Genomic DNA, 7,035 nt, shown 5'->3' on the forward strand with positions numbered 1-7,035 from the left:
CTTCTTTACAACTTATGCAACTCACACATCCCTGTGATTCACTGAATTTTGCACCAGGCAGACACCTCAGTGGTGAAAGAACAGGCAAAGATTGGGTGGGATGTCTGCAGCCAGGCAGCAGGAGATGGAGGCAGCTCATGGCATCCATTCTCAGCAGCCACCAGCCCCCACCACTGAAAAGACAGAACCTCCATCATGACAACCTCAGTGTCAGGAGGCTGATTTACTCCACTTGCTATTAATTGCAGCTTCAGAAGAGAGGAAGGATTTCAGATGAAATGCCCCACATCCCAATGATTTTTCTCTGCTGTTTTCTGAGCCCATTACTCATAACCCTTGTGTCACATGAGGCTGGTCTCATTCTGAAGCTCCCATGTAAATGAGTGCCCAGCCTGTCTCTTGTGATTTACTTGTGTGGGAACATTAAAGGTAGTGGGGCCTTTTTTTATAAATACTCTGGTATTTCCCTTATGTCCCTAGGGGATTTTGACCCTCTTGATGCTTTCTGCTCTTTGCCCAGACAACTCTTCAAGTTCATCTATTTTTCCTTCCTGTTCTGCAAGAGAGGACTTTTATTTGGAGTCTCCCTTTTTGTGACCACTTCACTTAGAAAAGAAGGCTCTTTTGTAAGACACATATCTGTGATTGCCAGAGATTTTTTCCTTAGCAGAAAGGCAAAACTAGTAGAGAATCATAGAATTGTTAAGATTGGAAGAAATTGCCAAGATCACTGAGTCCCACTGTCAACCTAATACCACTAAACCAAGTCCCCAGCTGCCACATCCACGCCTTTTTTGAGCACTCCCAGGGATGGGGACTCAAACATTTTCATGGGCAGGCTGTTCCAATGCCTGATAAGCATTTCAGTGAGGGAATTTCTCCTATTACCTAATCTAAAACTCCCCTGGTGCAATTTGAGGCCATTTCCTCTTGTCCTGACACTTTTATCGGGGAGAAGAGACTGACTCTCACCTGAATACAACCTCCTTTCATGTAGTTGTAGAGCATGATAAGGTCTCTCCCAAACCCCCTTTTCTCCAGGCTAAGCAATCCCAAAATGAAACAAATGGCTTAATGACTATTTGTGTTATACTGGAATTCCCTGTAATATAGTGCAGGAGGGGATTGCTGTGCAGTCTTACATGTTCATTTTATTTGGGGAAAGGATACTTCAGATGAATATAAGACGATCAGAATATTATCTATGTTTCTGGATTTCTCAGGGATATAACCACTCAGTTCACAGATAACATGATACCAAGAAGAAGAACTTAGTTCATTTTCAGTGTAGAGAGTACATAAGATTTATCTTTTGATATTTCAGTGCTCAGCCTGGCAAGTCTTTGGCATGATCTGAAAGTACTCGGCCACTTAACAGGTTTGGGGTCATGAAACAGCATGTACTGTTTTACATTGAAACACCTAACACTGAGCTACTGACCTGACAGCCATTTTGCCAGCTTTTTTTCATCCTGATGTCCCTGCATTTGCTGTGGGCTGTCCTAATCTCTACCACCCCATTCCTCAAAGATGTCTGAAGTCAGTTAAACCACTCTTACCTGGCAGCTATGGCCTTTATACTGCCAGTGATGGGCATAGGAGAAAGGGCAACTCAGTGATGAGTACAAACACACAAAAATAGGCCCCCATCATGGGACCAAAGCTCTTGGGATATGCTGAGGTGTCTTTCCTATCTGGGACTGGGATATTGGATGCTCAGCTCCTCTTCTGAACAGGCACAGCAGGGACTTTTGAGCAGCTATGTCAAAAGGATAGTCACCCTACCAAACAAAAATTATAAATTTTTCCTGCTCATCTCTAGCTGTGTTTAGGAGGCCATGAGTTAGCAGGGATATCTGGTAGAACCAAGACCTGGCAATCCATGTGTCCAGGCTTTGAGAGTCTTGCTGAGACTCTGGCAGCAGGAAGGCTTTTGCAGTGTGGGACTTGGGACACAGACTCACCACAGATACCCTCAGTACCTGGAGATTTTACTGACAAAGGTGATGAAGGACTTCTGAGGCAGAAGGATTTGAGAGGATTCATGGAGACTTCCCTAGTGTTTAGATGTTCAGTATGTGTTTTGGGTATAAATCCCTTGAAAAGTCATGCTGAGCATAATTTTGCGCACATGAGTTCATCATGGTGGTATAATGCATGATTTGTTCAGGTGAGAGCCACAGGGGAGCAGTGGCTGCATAATTTTCTCTTGCATACTTGGGTAGGAGATTATAGTGTAATCACCAAAGGAGAAAACCACAACACAAAAAGTTGTAATTTCAGATTATATTAAACTGCAAAGGCCCCTTAAAATCTGGAGTTAAAAGTACATTGGAGTGCTCCATTTCTCTGGTCCCACCTCTAACTCATGGAGCAGCAAACCTGTCTCTGATGGGAGCATATTCAATGGACTAAACTAAACTTGTTCAGTCATTCCTGTGCTGATCCTTTCTCCCACATCAGTGATAAATACTCATAGCATCAACCCTGCCTGGTTCAGAAGGGTTGTTCTACCTGAATAGTAAGAAAGATGAGGGGTTAATTGAGTTTCATTTAATTTATTTAATTGCTGCTTCATTAACTCCCCTTTCCTTGACCATTCTTGGTTATTTTGGAGAAGACTGCCTCTGGCTCTCAGATGGGTTATTCACTCAGCTGTTCCTCAGCTGTTCAATGCAGTAGGACACACATATGTACCTCACAGGCCAGTCCTGCACCTACACAAATGTTATCACTCCTCAAGCTGTGGTGAAGCCAGCTCCATGAGTCTGCCAGGTTCCAGCAGCTGCCTGCTGCTGATGTCTGGTCAGAGCCATGGCTCTCCACCTACTGCCTCTCAGGCAGCCCAGCACCCTTGCCAAGGGCTCATGCAGCCCTTTTCCACCAAACAGCTGCTGTAGGAAACCTGGTCAGCCCCATGTGATTGGATCTCCATTTGTCAAGATGAAGGTCAATCGGAAAAAAGTTTCTAGGTATACATACATGTATCTATACTAAAAAAAACCTCTTGTACCATCCATCAAAGACAAATCTAAAATAAGAACAGGTAATTTTGCTTGGGAGTTTTATGATGATTTCTTCTTGTACTAATCATAATTTTTTAAAAAAATTCCCTCTGTCTAATACTGAAAGACAATCTACAGCATGCTATCCAGACTGCCCCCCTCCTCCAGCCTCACTAAAGTGAATGTTATGAATGCAAACTCCCCTCCCTCCCACCACCTCTCATCTCTGACAGCAATGATGCTTCTTGTTACTAGTTTGGCTGGTTTTTTCCCCACAACTTTTTTTTTTTTGGGTTAAGCTCTAGTACACATACATGGTGTTGGGCAGGAATTCAGATTTCCCCTGGTGAATTACCAGGGAAGGGGGATCTTAGGTTTTGTTCTCTGTTTGTGGCTCAGTGTCAAGGGATTCACATGAGCTCATAGAAATGCACATCATGAGTTAGTCCAGTTCCCAGCCAGTACTGTTTTTTAAAAGAACCACTACTGGGTGTCATGACAAGACAAGAAGGAGTCAAAATCCCCTTCTCATTTACAATGTAAAGCAAAGCCAGTGAGATGGGGGTCTGCTAAGAGGAGCACAATTCCATGTGGTGCTTTGTGCTTTGAAAACAATGCTTTTCCTACTGACCTTTGTCAGATATGCTGCTGAGCACCGTGGGGCAGAATTTGGTCATGGCATGAAGTATAGCATAGCATGAGATTTTCTGCTCAGAGATCCCACATGCTAACATTCTTTTTTGTGGGACTCATTTAATTTCCTGTTGCCTCACACTGGTGACAGAAGAGTGTAAACTGCAGTGATGCTGGATAAATGTCTTGCTGCAAACTCCAATAACATTTGTATCCATTTGAAGCTGTAATAGTTTGACTTGCTTCTGCAGCCTTACTCCAGGTATTCTGTTGGGGGTTTGGCCAACTAATATAAAAAAATAGTCTGTTACTCCTTTTACATGTTCTGGAGTGAAAATATACACTCCCACTTACTCACACCTTCATGATGGGGAGGAGAATCAGAAAAGAAATTTTAAATTCACAGGTTGAGATAAGAACAGTTTAATAACTGAAACAAAGTAAAATACTACTAACAAAAACAAAATAATAATAATAATAATAATAATAATAATAGTAACTAAAAAGAGAGAGAGGAATAAAACTTGAGAAAACTAAGTGATGCACAATACAACTGCTCACCACTGACCAATGTTCAACAAGTCCCTGAGGAATGAGATATTCTGTAGAATAAATAAGATGGAAATATCTGACATTATTTGGTCAGATAATGTTTTTAAAATAGTCTATTACTTCCTTTTATACTTTGGACAGAAAAGAGGCACCTTAAGTTTCTGCTGTTGGTACCCTCATGCCACAAAGGCATGCCTACCTGAGCAAACCATGTTGTTAAATGTCATTGCATTTAAATGGATGCATGTCTTGGTGGATTGCTACAGTTTAATGGGAACAGGTGTTTTGGCCTTTGCTGTCATCCTGAATGCACAGCTGCTTAAAAGGCAACAAAAGCAGTCAAACTGATATTTCAGCATGATAGATTACAGCTTGTTTATCCTGTAACTTATTACCTGCAATGAGGAGAAAGCTAATTTTTTTGGTGGGAAGAGATGACATTGTTATTCATTTACGTATTATCAAGGTGCAGCCTAAAAGAAAATTATGAAATTGCATAGCTTTTTAACAGTCATGGGTATGTCTAGACCAGCCTACATTTGCCTAAAAGAAAAGTCATTATTTCCAGAGACTTTTTTAAGAAAAGGGAAGTTTGGGCAGTTGTGATAGAACAATAAATGATAACCCCTTCTTTTTGAAGCTGGTGCCAGGTCAGGTGCTGGGAGGCAGGAAAGCCTGTGGTGCTTGCTGGCACTCCTGTGCATTTGAGTCATATCAGAAATGTGCACCATTAAAGTTCAAAATGCATTACTCACATTAAACATGTAACACAACCCCATCAGGCCCGGCCAAGCCTAAGTCTATATGAATGTCAAATTTAACATATTCATCACCAAAATTTCTTCCTCTTGCTTTTTCTTTTCTGCACTCAGCAGAGAGGACCTATCAAAGCAGAATTTCTTGTCACCAGGCTTCCATGATTTAATTAACCAACTTTCAGTTCAGATAGTTTGGTGTTGCATCAGACCTTTATCTTTGCTCATCTCCTCTGCAAAGGGGCTGCACCAGCTTTCCACTCTGAGCACCGTGATACACTGAGTCCTCCTCAAAATGGTAAGATTTTTTTCTGAGGATTGGTTTGGTTTTGCCCCTGCACACTCTAAGTTGACTTCCATCCACAATGTTATCTCACTGCCACATGTCTGTCCTCTGAAACAAGCTCACTCTCCCCTCCCAGAAGAGAAACTTGCCATCCATCGGCTGGGATCAGGAACAGTATGATCTTTAATGTGCAGAGCTTTGTTATATTTTCCCACATCTGCATGTGTTAAATAGATGACAGAGCATTTCCAGTTTTAGCTGACTTCCCAATGTGATGGCATTTCACAGTGCCATGAGCTTTCTGCTTCACTGTTTTCCTGCTGTTGTGCTGGTCTAGGGGCATCTTCATTTGCTACCGCTGCTGAGCCAGCTCCCAGGGCACCACGTTCTTCTATTCCCTGAGGCTTTGGAGAAGGTGAGGGTCACAAATGCAGCTTCCTGAAAATTTCTAGCCCCTAAATCTCCTCCTTTATGCTTGCCTTCTTTGTCTTGCAGATGGATTTATCTGTAGAAATGCAGAAGTCCGGCCATGCTCTGCAAAGTGCTGACCTTCCCAATTTCACAGTATTTATCCTTTTGAGTTAACAGCACTTCCTATTTGTAAATAACTTCAAATTAAGCTCTCAACGAAGTCCAGCAGCAAACACAGCAGGTATGGGTAGGTTGTATCTCTTTTCTTCTAGTTGACAATGAAATCTCAATCTGTAATAGTAACATCTGTATTATAGCTGCCAGAGGTGTGTTTGTGCTTAATCTTTTATCAATATGCTTTTTCTATTGCAATTCAGGGTGTAACTAAATATTTTCAGTTCCAGAGAAAGTCTAGCTAGATCACATTGTGATTTATTTTTCCCCAGCCAAAAAGCCATAAACCATTTAAAAATACTTGCTAATGTATAAAAGATTGACTAAATCTCTGTTTTAATACTGCAATTATGAAAATATCAGCAGATAAAGTTAATCCAGAAAAGCCTACAATAAATGGAAAATAAGCACAGGACATCAGAGACATCATAAAAATGAGAAAATTATACGTTTATAGGCATGTGGAGCCAGTAAGTTTTTAAAACCTCTTTGTTTTGAGCTGGTTGAAGCAGAGGCAAGTACACACAAGAAAAAATACAAATGAGTGCTTTATTCTGAAACTGAATTAGAACACTAAAGATAGCATCAAGGACTGTGTGGAAATCCCCTGGATATGTTTTGTAATTTTTTTCCAGTGAATCTCTGTATATCAAGGGTAAGTGGATGACCACAGCTGTGGTAGGTTGTGTTTTGGTATTCCGCTTTTGCGGTGCAGACACGCAGGGTGGAATTCATCTCTGTTGTCTTACCCCTCCTTGACTACCAAGAGTGTCCAAGTGATTGATGAACTGAATCTCACAATACATTCCTAAGGAGATGTTTTACCTCTAGGAGAAAGTTAGAAAATCAAGGAAATACACATTCCTGACTAATCTTTTGATGCAGCAAATGACGGCAACAAGTGCTTCCTGAAATCAATGGGTGCTAGGCATTTAAATGCCTTGTGTTTCTGGGTAATTAACTTCTCACTTTTTTAATTTACATTTGGTCCAAATAGAATTGGAGAAGTAGCACTTAGTTCTCCTCGGTAGTTAAGATATTAAATTAATTTATGATCAAAACATGCATTAGCATTCTGAGATGAAGGGTATGATATGTAAATAATAATAATTATTTCTATCTGCATCAAGAATGTACTCACTGCACACTAATAATCACACAATTTTGATATCAACTGAATATCACTGTTTTGAGACACTTCATTTTTCTGAAGTCACTC

This window comes from Molothrus aeneus, chromosome 3, assembly GCF_037042795.1.
Source record: "Molothrus aeneus isolate 106 chromosome 3, BPBGC_Maene_1.0, whole genome shotgun sequence".
NCBI lineage: Eukaryota > Metazoa > Chordata > Aves > Passeriformes > Icteridae > Molothrus > Molothrus aeneus.